The 22,399-nt window shown below is 40.3% G+C and overlaps 1 protein-coding gene across 1 annotated transcript in view; it reads right to left on the bottom strand.

Annotated features, from left to right (window-relative positions):
- Positions 1-22,399, bottom strand: part of GRID1 (glutamate ionotropic receptor delta type subunit 1) — a 727,533-nt gene that overhangs the window by 127,721 nt on the left and 577,413 nt on the right. The gene's annotated exons all lie outside the window — the stretch shown is intronic.

Below are 22,399 nucleotides of genomic sequence, written 5' to 3'. Positions count from 1 at the left end.
GAAGTTTAAATTCCCCATCAGCCCATCTGGATCTTGAGGGCTTACCATGTCCTTAAAGTGAAATCAATGGGTAAAAACTTGTTTCTGGCATGAACATCTATGTCCAGTTTTATTCTGTCCACTCACTGAAGCCATGTCTCTGTGTCTCCTACAAAGTGTCCTCTTTCTTTAATGATTCCTTGGACTCACCCAGTCCAGAGAGCTCTTGAGTTCAGCCATCGTCACCACCAGCCAGCATAGGATGATGCTCAGCAGTGAAGCTGGTAACAAAGACCCAAGTGTACAGCTTGGCTTGCCCCGTAGTACCTACTGCCAGCAGAGTCAAGAGCTCACTGCCTGTCTTCATTGTAGTGCAAACTTCATCATTCTCCCTGACATGCACATAGATGCCAAGAATACATGGGCTCTGGATCTTCCATACCTTCCTGAGCCTGCAGGATCTAATAGTCCAATGCATCTCTGACAAGCACACTCACATGGTTGCAGGGACCCCGTCTTGGCTCATAAACAATAGGAAACAGGTGTTCTTGCCACTGTTTCCCCTCCCTTTATCTCTGCAGGGCCTGAGCAGCAATGATGAAAGTTTCATCTCATTAAAGATTCTCAATTGTTAACTGGTGATATGTAAAAACATACAGATAATAGCCCCCATCTCAATCCAACCTAATCAGGATCTCAGCACTTCCTCATGTGGAAAGTTAACACCTCCTCGTGATCCTGGTTGACAGCCCCTACTCTTCCAGGTCATTGGACCTCTAACTCAGTTTCATGTTAGAATTTCTTAAGAGGACTTTTAAAACATTCTGAAGGTCAGACCCCATGGATTCAGATTTAATTAATCTGTGGTGAACTAGATATGGATATTTTAGCTCTCCAGGTAATTCTAATGCATATCTGAGATCATGAACCATGCTACAGGCTAACACGGTGATCCTCAAAATGTGACAGGCACACAAAACACCCATGAACTTTTTACAGGCACTTTCTGATTCAGGGCCCAAGATTATTTGTCTGATATGCTCTCAGGTACTGCTGCTACTGATCCATGGACCACCATTTAAGTAGCAAGGGGTTAAAGATTCAGACTGCCACAGATGACATCTACTCTTCTGTATTTTACATAAAATACAGAATAGCTCTAGTGAAGCCAAGAAGAACTACCTATCTGCAGGAAAGTGCTACCAGGGGCCCTAAAGGTGACACCAACAGTGCCATTTAAAGATACTTGCACTCTCCCAGCATTTACCATAGTCTTGACATCTGTGCACACTGAGCCATGCCTATGAGGCCACAGTTCCAGAACTGTGGAACCAATACACCTGGAAGATACTACAACCCTGAGGCCTCAAGTGGGAACATCAGAATGATATACATAGTTCTAGATCTAGCTTAAAATGAACCTGGAAACATGCTGTCACTTAGGACATGATACCAACCAAGATGCACTCCTTCCAAATTAATAGGATACTTGGCAGTGATGAATGAGTCATTTAGTTAAAAGCATGGCTGTGTACTATGAGGAGATCACCACAGCCACCATTAAATAATTTTAGGAATAGTGTAGTAAAGAGAAAAGTTAAAATCTCCCCAATACCCTGCTTAAGAACTTCAAAGACACCAAACTCTGGGAACTGGAATAGTGAGAAGGAAATCTCATGGCTCTTTCTCCACTGGGTCTCAGAAAATAGCACTGGGACCAGATTTAATTCCTGCAGCTGGATTAAAATGCTGGTCAAAGGGTAGAGAACAAACTCAGCCAAAAGGAGTCAAGGTATTGAGTCCCTGCCTTCTTTGGATGCTCCTACATGGACTCAGGGAACTCTTGGTGTATATTTGGGTTACTTGAATCTTCTCCACTTAACCCTGATGTGTGGTCTGTTGCACAAAGGTGCTGCTGCCCTGATCCAGGCTGTGAGCTAGAAGCATAGGGTGGTGTGGGCAGGCATTGAGAGGCAGAGACCTTTTTGGAGCTGAGCTGAAATCCTAGAAGGACTGGCTTCATCCCAACAGCTTCTTCCAGCCTCCATTTCCTATTCTCATGGCTAATTACAATCCCAATGTAAAGACAGATAGAGCCTGGTTTATCAAGGACACACAGAGCCCCATTGCAGGCACCTTCCAAGCCAGGGCATCATATGATCGAGATATCCCTTCACTCATCCCAGGAAGGTTTAGCAGCCCACCTCAATGACTCACAGTATTGAAATGGAAGCAATCTGGTCCTCATGATCATGTAACTGTTCCAGGGAGTGGATATTCTGCCTGCACCAGGACTTGAATTTCTAACGCCTCCTGCTGAACCTCCCTGGCATAGGTGAAGGGACATCTAGACTCTGTGATGCCCTGGCTTGGAAGGTGCCTACAATGGGGTTCTGTGTGTCCTTGATAAACCAGGTTCTACCTGTCTCTATATTGGGGTTGCAATTAAGTCATGAGAATAGGAAATGGAGACTGGAAGAAGCTGTTGGGATGAAGCCAGTCCTTCTAGGATTTCAGCTCAGCTCCAAGAAGGTCTCTGCCTCTCAATGCCTGCCCATACCACGCTATGCTTCTAGCCCACTGCCTGGTTCAGGGCAGCAGCACCTGTCTCAGAGCATTGCAATAGTTTCCCCATTGATTACCCTCAACTGCCATCTCTTATGGCCCTTTTCTAATGTGCTGAAAGGTACCTTTATAATAAATAAACTTAAACATGAACTGTGTTAGTTAAATTGTCCCAATGACTTCCAATTTTCTACAGGATAAACCCTAACACTTTTAAGCTTGGCCTAAAAGAAAGGCTTTCCTATTTCAGACCCAAGCCTGACTCATAGCTTCACTTTAGTTTATATAGCCACAGTGCGCTCCACACCCCTCTAAATGCCTAACATTTCTCACATGCATCATGTTCCCTCCTGACTCTCTATATCCAGTTCTTTTGCCTGAAATGCCATTTCTCTTCAGATGCCTGGTAAACTCTTATTTTTTAAAAATGTTTTCACATTAGAATAGTTTTTATTTGCAGGAGATTTGTGGGCATTGTCCAGAGACTGTCCAGTAACCCCCTTTCCCAGATTCCCATTATTGTTTCATTAGTAGGATACACTCCTCACAGTTTATAATGAGCTTAGCCCAGTCATCACTGTGTATGCAAGGCTGCAATAGAAATAATCTCCAGTGCTTTCCATTCTGGCCCTAATACTGATCCAATTGTGCTATCTGGGTTTCTCACCCTGCCCCCTGGGATCAAAATCCTGTCTTCCTAAACTCTCTCAAGTCTCAGACTTGCAAACTAGATCTTGCCTTGCTTATTCCCATCTCAGGGTTTCCAACCTTGCCTTGAATGCCATGTTCTCCTAAAGATCACCTAATTACACAGCTGAGGTAGATTTGTAGAAGAAGATGAAAACTTGGTGTGGAGTTAGCATATGTTTATGATTCAGCAGAGGTTCTAGCTGTAGTCCACCACTTACCTGAATGACCTCAGACAGCATATTTTACAGCACAATGCTTACAAAACAGAAGGTAGTGAACAAAGATTTGTTGAATAAATTTAATTTCACTGAAATTCCATTTTCATATCTGTAAAAAAAAAAATGCCTTCCCTGCCTACCACGTTGAGGAGATATTCCAAGGAGAAAATCATTTTGATATAAACTATTACAAAATAAATTAATAATCACAAAATAAATAATCAGGGTATAAGACTATATATACAATACAACCTTAATTATGTTTTTTAGAAAAGGTGGTAACAAAAGTGGGAGGAGGTATGTTAAAGTGTATTATGTGAATATGTCTAGCTGGTAGAATTATGAATGGTTATTGTTACTTCTTTATGCTCTTCAAGGTTTTTAGCATGTTTTTTACTACTTTCACAGAATGGAAAATAAGCTTTTAATAAAAATAAGTAGGTCAGACAATCAACCAAAATCCTATCATGTGCACTTAGTTGTATGCTTGGCTGAGTGAAAGAAAACCAAATGTATTAAATTATCTGTTGATATGTCAAGGCCAATCTGAGAGTCAGAACCCCATAAATCAGTCCATTGGTTGCAAGGAGCTGTGGCTGAGGGGTGCTCATCTCCTAGAAGAGGCACATTGATAATTGGTCCAGCATGGAAGCTCATTCTACAAGCTCTCCAGGGCCCATGAGCTGATCGAGTTTGGAGACAGGGAAATGGCCACTGTGGAGGCCCAGCTTTATGAAGACAGGCACTCTTTTGCCATAAAGGAAGAGGGATAGCACCATGTTAGTTACTACTCAGACAATTCCAATATAAGGCCATTGAAATCAAAGTAGAACTTCATGAGAGGGAAAAGCATTCCTCTAAGTATGTTATTATTCCTATTTTTTGTCTGAAAATAATTAGGGTTTAAAGTTTATTTTTTATTACTTTTAGTGTTTTTTTTTTAAATACAGATTTCTCTCTCACTGGCCTTCAGGCATTCTATATTCTGACCAAAAAATAAAAAATAAAACCCACTTCAAAATGAACCAAAATTCTGCCTTCAAACATATCAAATGCAAGCATGTTTCAGGATCTGGGATCCTTCGAGTTTGGCAAGACTTTATTACTCCCTCACATCAGCCCAAAGTTGAGAATCACAGGCTGAGTAAACCCCATTATTTCCACAAAGCTTTGTGCTTTTGCCCAAATCTTAAGGCCAGTGAGGTAAACCTTCATCATTTCTGAGAGAGGCCATCCCTCTGAACATGTGATACATAAGACCAGAACAGAGAAAGTCACAATCCGAACAAAAGACTCCAGTGGAGTCTTTTAAAATTAAATAAAGCCTTTAAATGGATTCCTAAACTTGTAGCCTACCAAGAACAGGAGAGACTGTATCCCATCTCCCTGCTGTGGGTACCTGGTTCTCCCGGTTCAAAACACTGAGGAAAAAGTTTCAGTCAATAAGAGCCAAATGAGGCTGATGGGTTTGATAAACAGGGAGCCAGAAATACCTTTTACCCAAAAAAAGGTCTGACATTTCATCATACAGCCACAGGTCATTTCATCTGTACACATGTGCTTCTGCTCTGACTGCCCCTTGTATTTCACAGAAAGAATTTTGTTCATGGGATTGATGAATTTATGGCCACAGACACCCACTTTTGACAGCTGACCTGTCAAGATCAGTGCCTGAAAAACTAATTTCCAGCACTGTTAAACAAAACAAGAACTGCCAGTGTTTGATAAGACGGCTACGGTTTTCGCTCGTCACCAAGATCTTCTTTGCCCAGACCAGAGGTGCACATGGAGCCAGAGGTTACAGCACAATCATCAGTTGAAGGGAGATATACGCTTTCAAAATCTGATTATGACAAACAACTGTTCGTGAGATCAGCCAATTGGAGAATAAATTTCATAAACCACTGGCCTTGGGCCAATATATTTTCTGAGTCAATTGGGGTGTTCATGTTAGTATTTGAACTGTGAGATGTGAGGATTTGGGACTTTGTGGCCCTGTCCACAATAAACACAGGACTATTAACTCTCAATGCAACATGCCTCTTGTAGGAGATTGGACTTTTTGGACTGTAATCTAATAACAGAGATGTTTTAAAGTGCTAAAAAGGAGCAGAGAGGCAATCCAACTGCTTTATAGCTCTGAGACTGAAAATGATCAATTTCACGTAAAGAGAGAAAGAGGGAAGGAGGGAAGGAAGGTTGGTATGCTTAATCCCAAATGTCATATTTAACTATATTCAACAAGGCAATAGGTCAATAACCTAAATTGTCACATTTTACAACTGAGTGAACCATACTTTGGTGGTAAGCTTGTCCAGAGTGAGTGTTGGAAACAGGAAGTGAAGTTTTTATGACTGTGTCTGTACAACTCACAGCTATAGTGGGAATCCCATGTGAACTGTATCCTCACCAACCAGTAACTGCCAGCAGCTGAGATACAGGTTTCACTAACTGCAGCCACAGTGCCTTTATCATCACAGTGGTGCATGGACTTTTCTAAAACACCACACTATCATCTTTTGTTCATTTTCCATTGTTATTGGAAAATAAACGTGTTCACTGTATGCTTAAAAGGATCACAGCCTTTGGTGGGGATCAGGTAAAATGGGAACCTGCATCTTGAATCAGCTTGAATTGGGCATTTGGCCCACACTGATTCCAGGTCATCAATTTTAAGTTATGGCTAACTGCAGGGATAACACAAACACAGTATCTCAGAAACAAAGTATAAGCATTTAAGGATAGAATACTAACATTTTTAGCCAGGGCTCCTGAAGTAAGGTCTAATGAAGAGTTCATTTTTGGATACAGAAGGGCCAGCCAAAACAAGGTTGTAGGTAGATATACTGTGCCTCCTCGTACAACCAAAAGAAGGACAACAACAAATTTAAAAACAAAAAGCAACCAGAAATGACAGAAAATCAAAACTGTATGGAAGTCTGACAACCAAAGAATTAAAGAAGAAATATTTATCCAGACCAGTAGGAGGGGTGGAGATGTGCAGCCAGGCAGAGAGGACTCACTGCAAGGTGGTGGCTGGCAGGGCAAGCAAGGTACCAGCTGGTGGAGTGGGTAGTCCCATATTTGCATGCAGATAAAGTGGTAGGAACAATTGTGGAGTGAAACAGAACACACAATCCAGGGTTCCAGTGTGGGGAAATAAAGCCTCAAAACCTCCGACTGAAAAAACCTGTGGGGGCTGATGTGGTGGGAGAAACTCCCAGGCTCACAGGAGAGTTTGTTGGAGAGACCCACAAGGCCCTAGAATGTACACAAAACCACCCACCCAGGAATCAGCTCCAGAAGGGCCCAATTTGGTTGTAGGTAGCAGCAGAAGTGTCTGAAAGCTGGAAGAGAGCTGAACACGTGGAATTGTTCCCTCTCAGATCCCTTCCCCACATACTGCACCACAATGCAGCAATGTGGCTTGCCCCACCCTGGTGAAGCAACCTAAGGCTCTGCACCTAAGTATGTAACAGGCATGCAGAAACAAGGAAAAATGGCCCAAATGAAAGAACAGATCAGAGCTCCAGAAAAAAAATACAACTAAGTGAAGGAGAGATAGCCAACCTATCAGGTGCACAGTTCAAAACAAAATCAGCATGCTCACAGAATTGATCGAATATGGTCACAAAATAGAGGAAAAAATGAAGGCTATGGAAAGTGAAATAAAGGAAAATGTAAAGGGAGACAACAGTGACAGGAAGGAAGCTGGAACTCAAATCAACATTAGGACCATAAGGTGGAAATAAACATTCAACCAGAACAGAATGAAGAAATAAGAATTCAAGTAAATGAGGAGAGGCTTAGGAAACTCCAGGACAACCTTAAACATTCCAACATCCAAATCATAGGGGTTTCAGAAGCAGAAGAGAAAGAGCAAGAAATGGAAAACTTATTTGAAACAATAATGAAGGGGAACTTCCCCAATCTGGCAAAGGAAATAGACTTCCAGGAAGTCCAGGGAGCTCAAAGAGTCCCAAAGAAGTTGGACCCAAGGAAGCACATGCCAAGGTACATCATAATTACTTTACCCAAGATTAAAGAAAAGGAGAGAATCTTAAAAGCAGCAAGAGAAAAGGAGACAGTTATCTAAAGAGGAGTTCCCATAAAATTATCAGCTGGTTTCTCAAAAGAAACCTTGCAGGCAAGAAGGAGCTAGAAAGAAGTATTCAGTCATGAAAGGCAAGGACCTACATCCAAGTTTACTTTCTCCAGCAAAGCTTTCATTTAGAATGGAAGGGCAGATAATGTGTTTCTCAGATAAAGTCAAGTTATAGGAGTTCATCATCACCAAGCCCTTATTACATGAAATGTTAAAGGGACTTATCTAAGAAAAATGATATGACCAAAACTATGAACAGTAAAATGACAAGAAACTCACAACTATCAACAACCGAACCTAAAAAAACAAAAAACGAGCGAAACAAACCACTAGAACAGGAACAGAATCATAGAAATGGAGATCACATGGAGGGTTATCAGCAGGGAAGGGGAGGGAGGTAATGGCAAAAAAGGTACAGGAAATAAGTAGCATAAATGGTAGGTAGAAAATAGACAGGGGGAGGGTAAAAATAGTATAGGAAATGTAAAAGCCAAAGAACTTATATGTACAACCAATGGACATGAACTAAGGTGGGGGAATGCAGGTGGGAGGGGGTGTGCAGGGTGAAGGGGAATAAAGGGGAGAAAAAAAGGGACAACTATAATAGCATAATCAATAAAATATATTAAAAGAAGAAAAATAAATAAATACAGAAGGGAATTCTAAAAATGTTTGTCAATATACTATTTAGATAATATCACCTATGCAACAAAAAGGAAAAGCCAAAAAATAACTTTATATAGAGCAAATTTCCTAATTATGAAAGTACATTAAAAAGTGTACCAAATGGCATTTTTAAATATTTAATCTTTATTGTAATTTTTTCTTTACCATTTAGTCCCCATATATCTACTTCCCCCCAGCAATCACCAATGGCATTTTTAATCATTAAATAATAGAAATTTGAATTAAATGCTTTATATCTGTTATTCTGGGGAAAAAAGTTTATTTTTGGAAGTGCAGTATATCAGGGCCCTAAAATGTGGGCCTGAGAGTACAAACACCACAGGGGATGATCATCACGTCATATGTACCTGCTGAGAAAGGGGCTGGGACCACAGCCAAAGATTAGACACAGGGTAAGAGGGAGGAAGAGGCTTACTCTGAGGCAGGGGACAACTTGAAGTCTCAGTCCAGGACCATTTGCACAGGAATTTGAGTATTTGGTGAAAGTTGTACTCTCTTAAAACAAGCTCCAGCAGAACTTGTGCTAAATGTCCAGACAGCTGAGCCACAAGACACTGAAAGGACATAAAACAGACTGGAGCATTGTCACATATGTGGGCTTCATGAGAAAACTGTAGTAAGGATGAAAGAAAGATACACCCCCAGTGGTGTTGGGGTGGAAGACAAAAAAAACTAGCAGAAGTGTCACTGATGCTGGCAACGAGGCCATTCCAGATGGAGGCTGTGGACATGTCCAAACCCTAGCCTCTCCTATCTAAAAGTCTGGAGCACGTGGAGTCCACTGGGCTTGGACAGGGATAGAAGGGGTAGATTGCAATGGAACCAGCAATGGAGTCTTTCCATCACATTCACAGGGAGGATGGGGGAGGTTCTAATTCTGTTATCATACAGAAAGCAGGAAGATGATGTTGGTTTCATTGTAACAAACAAAAGGTCAGATAATCAGCAAAGGAAATGAGAAGCCCCTCCAAAGAGAGATAGGGTACAAGAAATGTTTCATTTCTGACAAAGGATGGGACAAAAGAGTGGTAGTCACACAAGTGAATAAGAAGAAAAAAAATTAAATTTTATCATATTCTTCAAGGCCAAGTATGGGCCAGCAAAACAATGGTGTTCCCTTGGTGTCTAGACACAAACACATGGTCATCAGCTCTTCCATCAAACCTCTACCAGGTGGAGAGAGAGAAAAAAAGATGGAAGAGAGTATCCAAAAATTATGGGACAATATTAGATACATATATAGCCAAGATAAGATTTGTATTCAATATATGTAAAGAAATCTTATAATTCAATTATAAGAAGACAACCCAATTTTTAAAACTAGAAAAAAGACATTTTCTAAAGAAGGTATATGAAAAGATAAGAAGCACAGAAAATATATATATGTTCAAAATCATGAGTTATCAGGGAAATGCAAAATAAGACCACAGGATATGGCATTAAAACTCACTAGAGTGGCTTAAATCAAAGACTGACACTACCACGTGGTGGTAAGGATTTGGAAATCAAAAGTTACAGCCACACTGGAAGACGGTTTGGCAATATACTATCCAGTTAAACATACACTGAACATACATACCAACCAGCATTTCTCTTCCTAGTCACTTACCAGAGAGAAGCAGAAAGTATGTCCACACAAAGATCAGCATATGAATGTTCATAGAAGCTTTATTCATAATAGTCAAAAATGGAAATTCTCCAAATGTCAATCATGGTGACCAGTGAATGGATAAACAAAGTGTAGACTATTTATTTAATGAAATACTACTTAGCAATAAAAAGCAACAAGCTATCCACACATGCAACATCCTGGGTAAAGCTTAAAAGCATTATACCAAGTGACTGAAGCCAGACACAGAAGATCACACACTTTATGATTCCATTTATATGACTTTCTTGAAGAGGCAATATTATAGGTCCTGAAAGTAGACCAGTGGTTGCCTGGGGCAGGAATGGGAGAAGGGTCTTTAATGCAAAGAGGAAGGAGGACTATTGAGGGTAATGGAAGTATTCTGAATTTTGAGTGTTTTGGTGATTATACTGCTGTATACATTTGTCAGAGCCAATCAAACACTGTACACCTAAAATGGGTAAATTTATTACAGATAATTGCATCTAAATAAACCTGACTTGTTTCACACATATATACAAACTTATTGATAGTCATCTGAAGAAAGAATGGAGCCATATGCTGGAGAGGCCAGGTAATGGTTCTGACCTGTACTGTCACATGACCCAACTCTGACTCTTTGGCAAAGATGATGACCTTATGGCAACAATAATGATGATAATAACCATGACCAATGTTAGTGCCCTTGGGTCATCATGCTTGAACTAGCTAGAAATACAGGGTATCAAGGGACCAAGAAATTATCTGACAATCTAGAAAATCTGAATGCATCTTTTTAAAGGTTTAGGAAGAACATAAGTACAGTTTAACCTTCAAAGAGTTCCTTAGTGTGCATGGAATAATAGTTTTCACAACATTAAATATAGTATGATCCATTTTCTCTTAATGTTTATTTCTTTTTGTGAGATGATGTCTGTGCATGTCTAAGACAAAAAAGTAGCTTAAGTGGCTATTACTGGCACTAGGTAAAGTGATAGGATTGTGGGAATGTTCATCTTTTGTTCTATACAATCATATGTTTCAATTGTCTTACTAAGAGGAAGCATTGCTTCTATAATCAGAAGAAAAACAATAAAGCTATTTTTATTTTGAGACTGCATTGCAATATAGCTTATAACTGCAATGTTGATTTTGTATCTCTAATTGTTTTAGGTATATTGGTTTTGTCTCTCTAAATAAACTGCAAGTTCTAGCAAAGGCAGTATCTGCAGTGAGATATGCCAGGCTGGAATTCTGGTCCTTCTGCTCTCATGTTGAGTGACCTCTGGCAAGTCACTTGAACTGGTCATATTCTTTCTCTGGGCTAAAAGTGTCCTCCTCCTCTGTTACTAATTATTAATAGACATTAGTTATTGTTATTAACAAAACTTTCTTTTGTCTCAGATCTATATTAGGCTTGGATCCATCAAGCAGCATAAGAAATTCTTGCTAGTTTAAGTTGACTAGAATTAATGTTACTACACACACTATATACACTATACATAAGTCTGAAATCTGACAAGATACCTCAGACAGCCAGTTCTATGAGACCTTGCATTGAAAAAAGCAGCAGGTGTCTCTCCTCATACTTTCTGTAAAATCTGGGCCACCTCCTCTCCCTAGAACACTTTCCTCTTCCTTTGTTCTCTGAGTCTGCTTACCCTCTGGAGATCACTATAGAGATCCTTTCTTGTACCTTTTAATAAGACTGTCTCCCTCTGACAATACTATCCCACACAATATATTAAAATTCATGTCTATATATTCTCAAATATACTATATCTCTTTTAAGGCAGGGACTGTCTCTTCTTCATTTTTATTCACTCAATAAAGTTTTATTAGAAAAATTAATAAAATTAACCATCCCCTGGGCACCTCCTTATCAACTGGCTGGAATAATGGGCTTTTCTTAAATTCTGGTTCCCTAGTTACATCACATATGTGAAGCTCTGTAAAAGGCACTCTCACTCAACACTCATTTATTTATGACAAAGTGCCTGGGCTGGATTTTCTCTTTTGCATGGGTGTTTTTTGTTTGTTTGTTTGTTTGTTTGTTTTTGCAAACTTGCTTTATGACTTCAAGTCACAAAAAAAGTTAGTAAAATGAATGATTCTGAAGACATTTTTTAAAATCCACTTATTATTCCTTTACCTCCTGACCCTTGTTACATAAGTGTGGTCTATGAAATAGGTCATCTGGGACTTGTTTAAATCAAAGAATCTTGGCTCCATCCCATGTCTGTAGAGTCAGTGTCTGCATTTTCATAAGATTCCCAGGCCATGCACAGGCACAAGAAAGTCTAAGAAGTACAATTTCTAGATCATACCACTATTATTTCTTGCTCAGATCTTTATAAGCTGTTTTACTTCTCTCCCAATTCCTCTCTTATCTGCCTCCTATCTAATCCCCACCTCACAACCAGAGTTTTCTTTCTTGCTTTCTTTCATTTTTAATGAAAATTGTTTAATTTAACCTCCTTCTTAAAATTGTCAGGTCATTTCTTGTTAAACTCAGATTAAAGAACACATATTTTTCATAGCTTATAAGACTGTCCAAGATCTGGCCCATGCCTACCCTTCAATCTTGTCTTATGCCACATTTTCCCCCTTGCTCACTGCACTTCACTGACACTGGCCACCTTTCAACTATTCTCTCAAGCCAAGGTCTTTCCTTGACATACTTATCTCTATTCTTCACACCCCATGGTTGGCTCTTTCTCATCTGGCAGGTCTTACCCAGTGAGTTGATGAGCTATACTCCTGAAAAAACCTTCCCAGATCACTCTTCCACAGTATGCTTAATAGTCATAAGCATAGGATTTTGTCATTTTCTCTATACCTCTCATATATTACAATTTCTGATACCATGCCCTAAGATAAAAATTGTCTGTTTTGCTTGTGTTTGCTCAGCATCATATATTCAGCATCTGATTAATTTATGGCATGTAGTATGCACTTAATAAGTATTTGTTGAATAAACAGATAAATCAATGAACTAGTCAAAGGGTCAGCAAACTTTTCCATAAAGAGCTAGACAGTAAATAATTTAGGATTCTGGGGCAATATGATCTCTATGGTCCATTACTCAATGAGTGTGGTTGGGTTCCAACAAACTTTACTGGATTTGGCCCAAAAGCCATACGTGACTGATTCCTAATAGTTGACACCTTCATTTCCATTGTTCCCTCCATCTAGAATGTTCTACCCCCCACCATGAACTTCTCCTTTTTTAAAGAGATATGTTTATTTTATTATTATTCTTTTTAAATAATTTTATTGTTGTTCAAATACAGTTGTCTCCATTTTCCCACCACCACTTTCCCTTACCCCACACAGCCCCATGTCCTACCCTCAATCCTACCCCTCTTTGGCTTTGTCCATATGGGTCCTTTAGACATGTTCTTTGATGACACTTGCCCTCCTTTTCCCCTTTACTTCCCTCTCCCCTCCCCACTGATTACTGTCAATTTTTTCTTTATTTTAATGTCTCTGACTATATTTTGCCCGGTTGTTTGTTGATTAGGTTCCACTTATAGGTGAGATCATATGGTATTTCTTTCACTGCCTGGCTTATTTCACTCAGCATAATGCTCTCTAGTTTCATTCATGCTGTCATGAAGGATAGAGCTTCTTCTTCCTGTCTTCTGCATAGTATTCCGTCATGTAAATGTACCATGGTTTTTTGATCCACTCATTTACTGATGGACACCCAGGCTGCTTCCAGCACTTGGCTATTGTAAATTGTGCGTCTATGAACATTGTGGTGCACAGGTTCTTTTTTTTAACTTTTTTAAATTGTTGATCAAGTACAGCTGTCTCCATTTTCCCCCCACCCCAGATGTCCACACTTCCCACCCTTGCTCCTGACCCCTTTTGATTTTTCCCATGTGTCCTTTACAGATGTTCCTAAAAACCCTTCCCCCTTTCCTCCCATTAATCACCTCCCCTCTGATTACTATCAGTTTGTTCTTAATTTCACTATCTCTGGTTATATTTTGTTTGCTTGTTTGTTTTGTTGATTAGGTTCCACTTAAAGGTGAGATCATATGGCATTTGTCTTTCACCACCTGGCTTATTTCATTTAGCCTAATGCTCTCCAGTTCCACCCATGCTGTCGCAAAGGGTGGGAGTTCCTTCTTTCTTTCTGCTGCATAGTATTAGATCATGTAAATGTACCATAGTTTTTTGATCCATTCATTTACTGATGGGCACTTAGGTTGCTTCCAGTACTTGGCTATTGTAAATTGTGCACCTATGAACATTGGGATGCATAGGTTATTTTAGGTTGGTGTTTCGGGTTTCTTAGGGTATAATCCCAGCAGTGGAATTGCTGGGTCAAAAGGCAGTTCCAGTTTTAGTTTTCTGAGGAAATTCCATACTATTTTCCACAGTGGCTGCACCAGTCTGCATTCCCACCAACACTGTACTACAGTACCCTTTTCTCCACAACCTTGACAGCACTTGCTGTTTGTTGATTTGTTTATGATGGCCATTTTGACTGGTGTGAAGTGGTATCTAATTGTGGCTTTAATTTGCATCTCTCTGAAGGCTAGTGATCCTTAGCATCCTTTCATATGTCTCTGGGCCCTCTGTATGTCCTGTTTGGAAAAGTGTCTGTTCAGGTTCTTCATCCATTTTTTAATTGGATTGTGTTCCTGGAGTGGAGTTGCTTGAGTTCTTTATATATTTCAGAGATCAAACCCTTGTCCAAGATATCATTGGCAAATATAATATCCCATTAAGTTAGTTCCCTTTTCATTTTACTGATATTTTCTTTAGCCATGAAGAAGATTTTATTTTGATGTAGTCCCATTTGTTTATTCTTTCCTTCATGTCCCTTGCTTTAGGGGATATACTGGTCAAAATATTGCTGCATGGAATATCTGAGATATTCTTGCCTATGTTCTCCACTAGGACTTTTATGGTATCACAACTTATATTTAGATCTTTTATTCATCTTGAGTTTATTTTTGCATATGGTGTAAGTTGGTGGTTGAGTTTCTTTCTTTCTTTTTTTTTTTTTTTTTGCATGTAGCTCTCCAGATCTCGCAACACCATTTGTGAAGAGGATACTTTTCAAAACACTATCCTTTCAGGTTTAATTTGTTATTATAAAAAATTGTTTAATTGTCATGCTTTTGGGAAACCCCATTTTATCCTTCTGACAGAAAGTGACAAATCCCACTGCATCCTTATAGCATACACTAGCCCCTTTTCATGGCACTAATCACATCCAGATTTTTCTGGTAGTTCCTCCAGCATATTGTATTTTCTAAAAGTGATTGTGACAATATTTCCCATCTCATGTGCTCTTCTATAATGTGATTTCCCCCTCTTTATCAATAAGTGAAATTTAATTCTGCTCTTTTAAAATCTGATCTTAATCTGAGGCTGCATGTCTTTGAGATTCCATTGGAACAGGCCATCAGGATTCTGCCTGACTCTTGGGATGCTTATTCTAGGACAGGGATTTTCAGCCTTGGTTTCAGTGATACAAATAGCATTCCCCTTTCCAGTATACCAATCAAAAATATTTCCAGACCTTACCAAATATCCCTTGGAAGACAGAATCACTCACTATTTAAAATCTCTTTTCAAGGAGAAGTCAGCCACCATGGAAAAAATTCAACTGCTCTGAGACCACCATGCTGGAAAAATCACATGCAGTTACTCTGGCAACAGTCCCCAATGCATCCAGCCTTCCAGCCACCTCTATGAAAACACTAGACTTGTGAATGAAGCCATTGTTGATCCTTAGGATCCACCCATCAGCCAGTGCAGAATCATCAAGTGATCTCAGTTAATATTAAAAGAACCACCAAGCCAAGCCCTGACCAAATTTATGACATGCTGAATATTTAAGATATAACAAAGTTTATGTTTACAATAGCAAATTTAGGGCATTTGAACAGAGCTTGATACATGGAAGTATAGTGGCATTATAAAGAAAATATAAGTGGGATTGCCTTTGGGACTGTGTAGAAGGAGGAACATAGAGGGACCTTAAACTTTTAGTAGAAACAAAATGGGCTTCAAGGAGACTGACTGTAACAGTTTAAAGGAAAGAGGAAAATATTATTCAAAGCTAATGGAAAGAGTACCCTTGTTACACTGTGGCAGAAAATTTAGCAAAACTGTCACCAACAGCGATATGGAAAATAGAACAACCTACTTAATAAACTGATGGTTCTTGCTAAGAAAATATCAAGCAGAATATTAAAGTACTCTGTTTTCTCTTAGCTGTATACCAGAATGTAAACATACATGCATAGATAGTTCATAGAGAGACTAAAAGACTTTTGTTTCAAAAATTTAGAGGAAATATATAGAAACCATGATTTGCTGAATTCAACAATAAAAGTATTTCTTGGAGGCAGTCTCGTCTAGCAGAAAATTCTAAAACAATAGAGGTTCTTGATGCAAAGAACAAACCCCACAGGCTACTCAGAAAATGTGAACCCATGAAATCAAAAGTGCAACTGTAAAACCCTTTTTTAAGGCCTCAGAAAAACTTAAGAATAGTGTCTTATAGACCATTCAGAGAGAAAAGTGGCTTTCTACAATCTGAGGAGTATGTGACAATAGCTCCTAAAATTCCATAGCAGCCTGTTAGGGAGCCCAAGGGAGAGAAGAACCTGTCTCCAAGAAATCTGTGGAGGTGGTCTTCATCTAATGTAGTGAATAACCAATAAACTTAATAAAAACACACAATTTTTAAAAGAACTGTAATGACAGAAGCATAGCCAGTTTAGACTAAATGAAACCAAAAAATGTAAAATGAAAGAGAGACTTTTAGGTCCCTGACCTTCTTATGTACAGGAAGTAGCTAAGAAAACTGTTCAGCTGTAAACACAGTATGCATTCTTATGGAAAAGTAAGGATGGCTTAGATGGCAGAATCAAAGTTTAGAGGATGGGTAAGGTGGAGACTCATTTCCAGGTTGTAGGAACAGGCCCTAATCAAGATGTTAATAACATTAGTCCAGATGGATAACAGAATTACTCTCCAGACAAGCAAGCATTATGTGCCTCCCATCACCTCTTTCCCTTATGAATGGTAATGTTTATTGTAATTATCCTATCACTGTCTTACCTTAATATATTAAGTATGGAGAGGTAACATAACTTGCCGTTTTACACTGAAGTCTTCAGACAGACAGTAACTTTACTTGAAGAGCCAAATCCAAGAATCCGCAATCAAAGAGCTTCATTCTCTCCTTGACCTGATTACATAATAAAATCCTGGACTTATTTCTGATGCCATTATGGAGTGAGACTCTGGGATTCTTGAGGGAAGGAGTAAGAGTAGTTTGCATTTGGGAGGGGTGTGTGTCATAGTGCCCAGAGGAAGGACTACAGCAGATTGTATCTTCCAAGGGTAGAAACAACATCATCTATCTCCTATGTTCTTCTAGAACATGGCCTTGTCACTTATCCATCATCATGTAGAGCCTAACCCCTCTTCTTCTCCTTGAATTCTGACTGTTTTCACTTGGAATTTATTCATTATGGTGAAAATGACACTGTGATTTCTCAGGTTACATTCCAAGTGGCCATGTGACATCCAATTTGTTCTCTTGTAACAATTGCTCATGTAATATATCCAATAGCTCAGAGACTACTGTGCTGACAAGGCCATATGTAGGAGCTCTGGAAGATAGTTCCACATGGGCTCATGCTTCTATGGCCTTTTCAAGGTGTGAGACATACAAGTGAAGAACTCTTGAGTATAACTAAGTATACTCAAGAGTATAACTAAGTATAACTAAGTGATCTCAGTTGATGCTACAAGAAGCAAAAATCACCCAGCTAAGGACTGCCCAACCAAAGCCCTGACCTGCAGAATTTGTAAAATATAATACAATGGTTTCTATTCAAAGCCACTGAGTTTGGGATAGTTTATTGTGCATCAATAATAAAGTTTCTATACATTTGTCCTCATGCTCATCTTAAGGAAAGTGCTGATTCATTCCTCTGTGTTCCCACAGCATCTAAAGTAATGCCTCCCATATAATAGGTGGACTTGTTTTTACTCTGCAAAGCATTGTCATACACTACATCTCATTTGACTGCCGCAAACACTTTGTGAGGTAAGCAGAATAGCAATTACTATCCTCAGTTTTGCTAGTAGAGAAACTGAGACTCAGACTTGCTGAGTATCTACTAAATATTGCAGGGAGGCTGTAAACTCAAGACTTCTAAATCCAAGACCACTGGACTTTCCTTGTAAAATGTTCCCTCTGCACATAGTAGGGCCTACATAAGCATTTCCTTATTTCATAAAGGAAGGAAGGAAGGAAGGAAGGAAGGAAGGAAGGAAGGAAGGAAGGAAGAAAGAAAGGAAGGAAGGAAGGAAGAAAGAAAGGAAGAAAGAAAGGAAGAAAGAAAGTAAGTAAGTCCCAAAGGTTGTTAACTTCCATGGTAATGGAACCCCATCTAAACTGTGAGGCTACAGATGAGGCACAGAAGCCAAATACATCCCTGAGGTCAGCATTCTCCCATTCTCTCAACATTTTATTGACCTCCTGGGAGCAAGATGATTACACTGGTGCAACCTGGAATCTTCACTGGCCTCATATGTCTTTCTCCCTGTCTCTTCCTTCTAGCCCTACACTTCAGAGATTTCTCCAATTGCACAAATGGAAAATGGAGCCTCATTCCCCTCAGCACTAGAGTCAAACAGTTAATATTAACTGTTATGTTAATAACAGAAAGTGTATTATAAAGGTAACAATAAAAAGTTAAAATCTACTCATAAAAGTGATTAGTATATATAACCTGGGAGTGATATTAGGAAATAGAAACCAATAGACAGAGTTTTGAAAACTTTACATGGGAGAGTAAATTCCTTGATGACTATATTGACAGTATAGGAGAAGAATTGTTACAGAACACAACAAGGGGGGCCTGAGACAATATACTATTATTGAAAGAAGGCCCCGGGTCCGTTATGTCCGCTGCCAGAGGAAAGACGTCTCTCAATGCCAGAGATTCATGAAAAGGAAAGGAAATGTTTATTTAATGCTATACAAACTTAAAGTAGTGACCTAATGTCTTCATCAAAATCCTGAAGTCCCTTAAAACACCCACAAACAGACACAGTCCTTCCTTCCTTCCCCCTTTGCCCAGTCCAGAGTACTGTATCTCAGGAAAGGAAATAGAAGTCCATGGCTCAGGCAGTCCTCTGGTTCTTCCCAGTTAGTCCTCCATCTCAACTGGGAGACCTCCCTGGGTTCCCGGCACCCTCAGCTGAGTCACCGGGATCTCTGCTAAAACCAGGTGGTGGTTCCCCTTCTAAAGCTGTGGGGGTCCCCGCTCTGTCCAGGCCTCGTGGTTCTCCCTTTCAGGGCTGCGGGAGTCTCCACTCTGTCAAGGCCACGTGGTTCTCTCCTAGAGCAGCACGGTTCTCCTCCTCAAGGCTGTGCATGGCTCTCCTTCTCAGGGCTGCGCATGGCTCTCCTTCCTAAAGCAGCATGGTTCTCCTCTCAATGGCCGAGGTCCTCCCCATTCTGCTAAAGCCGCATGGTTCTCTCTTCTCTCAGGGCTGCGCATGGTTCACCTCCTCAGGGCTGCGCATGGCTCTCCTTCTCAAAGCAGCATGGTTCTCCTTCAATGGCTGCCAAGTCTGGGTTTTAAATCCCCGCAGCCAATCTTTCTCTGCAGCCTCATTTCCAACTCCTCCCACACTCGGCTTCACATGCCAGAACTCGTATCCTTCCAGCTTTACTGGGCTGCCATCTTGAGTCTGGGCAGGCGTGGCCCCATATCCTGGAGCCAATCTTCTCCGAGCTCCCATGCAGGTGCTGTAGCTTGGGGGATCTGCCCCCAGTCACCTCTTGGTGGGGAAGTTACTTCCATTCCCCTGGCTCAGAGATGATCACAGCTATTTAACATATCCATGCAATCAGCCAAAGGCTATAGATATGTTAAATGATCACGCCAGAGGGTAGCTGCAAGGCTGTTGCTATGCAAAACAGCTCTCAATGGCCTTGCTCCATTTGTCCCTTCCCCCAACCCACACCCTGGGTGGGGGGATGGAGTCATCTTAAAATCTCCTGGACACCTTGAGTTCTGGACCCCATTTTAAATGCCCATTTGGGGTCCCCCCTCTTGGCTGCACCCTGTAACAGAATGGCTGTTCCCACCTCTTACTTTCCCTTTCATAGTCCATAATCAGAAGGTAAATGATATTTGCTTCCAGTACTGGCAATTCTTCTTTAGATTACACATGTAACTCAGATCTGAAGATAACCCAAATAAAGCATCTTTATTTCCACAACAACAAAAACAGAAAATGATCAATACACTACCGTGTAAGATTTGCAGAGGGCTCTGCCTCTGGTAAGCTAAGGCTATGTGCAGGGAAATGAGTCTCAAGAGTAAGGGGCATCTGGCCATCTCCACTGTGTGCATCTGAGGTTAGCAGCTGAGCACATTTGCCTATTTCTGGCCTCTAAATCCCAGAGCAAATACTCAGTAAGGGCATCTGTAATTGAATGGAAATGAATGAAATGGAGTAAAATGTTCACAGAACTCCTTTTTGATTAAGAGGCAATACAGTATAGTATAATGCAGTAAAGGTGAAAAACTTGCAGATTGAGAATAAGGTTCCCTGAGAAATATCATATGACCTTAGACAATTACTTTGAATATCCTATGTCTCATAGTTAGCACCTGAAAATTGATGGTGGGAATTTTTTCATATACTTTCTCCACTAGTGAAACCATGTATGAAAAAAAGAGGGTTGAGAGCTATAAAATGGAACAATAAGTTGACATTATATAAGTGTTCATCAGTAGATGAGTGGATCAAAAAACTATGGTACATTTACACAACGGAATGCTATGCAGCAGAAAGAAAGAAAGACCTCCTACTTTTTGTGACAGCATGGATGGAACTGGAGAGTGTTATACTAAGTGAAATAAACCAGTTGGTGAAATATAAATACCACATTATCTCACTTACAAGAGGAATCTAATGAACAAAATAAACTAATGAGCAAATAGAACCAGAGACATGGAAACATGGAACAGACTGACAGTGACCAGAGGGGAGGGGAGAGGGGATAATGGTGGAAAGAAGGAAAAGGGACTAGTCAAAGAACATGTATGAATGATCCATGGACATGGACAACGTAGTGGGGACAGACTGTGGGAGGGGGGTGGGCTGGGTGGAGGAGGGCAAAGGGGAAAAATTAGGATAACTGTAATAGAATAACAAAAAAAACTAAAAAAATAATTCTAAAGCAATCATTATCTTTGGCAGAATGAGTTTGGACAGACTTGAATTTGAACACTATCTCAATCACATGCTAATTATGACCTTGGGCAAGGTTTTCCTTCTTTAGAAAATAGAGAATATAATAGCATTGATGGCAGGTTCTTATTAGTTTTAAAATCCCCCTGTGTTCTGTGTTGGGAACTGCCCTGACTGGTATCAGAAGCTGAAACCCCCGCCTAGGCTAAGGCTAAGGGAATGCCCTTGGAACCATAAGCCAGCAAGGAGACAAAAGCTTATCTCCCTGGCAGGAATGCTGCTTCTACTGCTTTATTCATAACTGAACCCCAAAAAGCTTGGTCGGTTAGCCAAAGACGGGTAAGATTCCCCAAGGGGGGAACGACCTAAGACAGGCACGATCACTTTGGGAGGCCCCCCAAAAGAAGGACTTGGAGGGCTGCAGCAAAAGGGGGTGATGGACCCTCGCTCCTCAGCTTTGACATAGCCTGAGTTCTCAGCATCTGGGAAAAAACCTCCTTGTCTCCCAGTTGCCTTAGTTCCCTTGCTCCATCTAAGCCTGAAACAATGACAGGGTGGTGCAGCTCTGTGCTGAGAAGTGCGGATTCCCCGGGGTGATCAGGCCTAAGAAAGAACATGTAAATTACTGTGAAACCTTCTTTGTTTAGAATGTTCTCAGTTGAATGAGAGAGTCTTAGGAGGAAGTTAGTTTGTTCCTCAGTCTTACAGCTCTTTGACCCTGACTCAATAGACCGGCAGAGTTCTTTGTTTTCTATGGTTCCTTACTTCCCCCTAATGAGTACTGTACTTTACCTGAATTATTATGCAAAATGAGCCTAATAAAAGCAGGTATGGATGGTAAATCAGCACGCTCCCCACTAGGGGGGGTGGCCATTTCGTCCCTACTTCCCCACAGAAACTAGTTTGTCTCCGTGCATGTGTTGTTTTTTCTCGCGTGTTTATCGTCGAGCCATCCACAGCGTTCCGTGGTCACTGCTGGCCGGTGACCCATGCAACAGTTCTGATCACTTCCAAATTTATATTCCTAGAACAGATTTCTTCCCTGGGCTCCAGATTCCAATGTTCAGGTTCCAACTTGACATCTCCATTTGAATACCAAATAGAAAGCTCAGAGTCAAAAATCTCCAAAACATATCTTTTGATCCCCAAACTCTCTAAATACACATCATCCAATAATCTTTTATTTCCTTCCTCACCTCAGTTACAAGTACCATCATTCACTTAGTTGCTTAAGTCAAAGACATCACAGTCACCACTGATTTTACCTCCCACATAAAAGCCTCCTGCTTT

Source organism: Phyllostomus hastatus, unplaced genomic scaffold, assembly GCF_019186645.2.
Source record: "Phyllostomus hastatus isolate PE091 unplaced genomic scaffold, TTU_PhHast_1.1 phas_contig_38, whole genome shotgun sequence".
Lineage (NCBI taxonomy): Eukaryota > Metazoa > Chordata > Mammalia > Chiroptera > Phyllostomidae > Phyllostomus > Phyllostomus hastatus.
Note: the sequence above shows the minus strand (reverse complement) of the source record. Positions and strands in the feature narration are given on the sequence as shown.